The sequence below is a fragment of the Penaeus monodon genome, chromosome 24 (assembly GCF_015228065.2).
Source record: "Penaeus monodon isolate SGIC_2016 chromosome 24, NSTDA_Pmon_1, whole genome shotgun sequence".
Taxonomy (NCBI): Eukaryota; Metazoa; Arthropoda; class Malacostraca; order Decapoda; family Penaeidae; genus Penaeus; species Penaeus monodon.
This window is the reverse complement of record NC_051409.1, coordinates 19,066,386-19,067,416: the sequence shown is the minus strand read 5'-3', so window position 1 is coordinate 19,067,416 and position 1,031 is coordinate 19,066,386.

Here is a 1,031-nt window from a genome sequence, read left to right as displayed (position 1 = left end):
ACGAAAAAAATGATGTTGGTAATGATTAGTCAAAAATGATCTTATCATAATAAGTAAAAAATAAAAATAACAGGATATTTCAATAATGATAATAATTATTTTATAAAGAGAAAAATGATATCAAAATCAATCCAGATAGCCAAGATAAAAGGGGATATCTCCCCTTTTGCATTTACGGACGCAGTTATGTGTGTTTCCCTTTTCTTTGGGCCCCACGGGGTTTTTCTGTACGTTAAGCATATCTTTTGACATTTGTACTGTGAAGGAAAATACAAATACGGGCTATGACGTACTAAGTTATGTGAGTCAATACGGCCCGGGTAAACTACAGATATTTTTTTTCTTTTTACTTAAGCTATGTGAATATTGCAGCTTTTTGGGGCCGGGTGATTGAGGTGTTTCATTCCCCCCCAGTTTGTAGATTGCAGCTTGGTCCAAAAAAAGAGCATAACGTTGAGGAACAGTAGGAAACACTTAGAACTAACGGCACGGTGTTCGTTTCCACGCAGCAGTCTTCAATTTTTGCAAAATGTTGCAAATTTGTAAAGCTGCACAACTTATGGGTTTAGTAGAGATGCAATGTTACAAACTGTTTTGATATATGTATTTTTGGTCGAACGGCGCGAAGGGGAAAAACATTACAATAGGAAAACCCCTTAAGGAAGGTTCATCCTTTTTAAAACTACACTTTTTGGGTTTCAAATGTTTAAGAGATTGGTGGAAAGAAAATCCCAGTATTGCCGAAAGTTTATTGTGCATGCAACACCATATGACAAAGTGGTTGGAGATCTGGGACAAGAGAGAGATCGTTTTTCTGCAACGCTTAACAGAGGCGTGAAGCGTAAACTATGAAACCCCTGAATTGCATCCATGACCCAAGATTTCTTTTTTGTGAGGTAATCTACGTACAGTATATAAAAGTAATGATAAGTGGTCATCGTCAAAGCAGTTATGCTTCAAGGTATTGTTCTTTGATGAGAAATAACATTACATTTATATGTGAGTTATATCTATCTATCTTCATATACTAA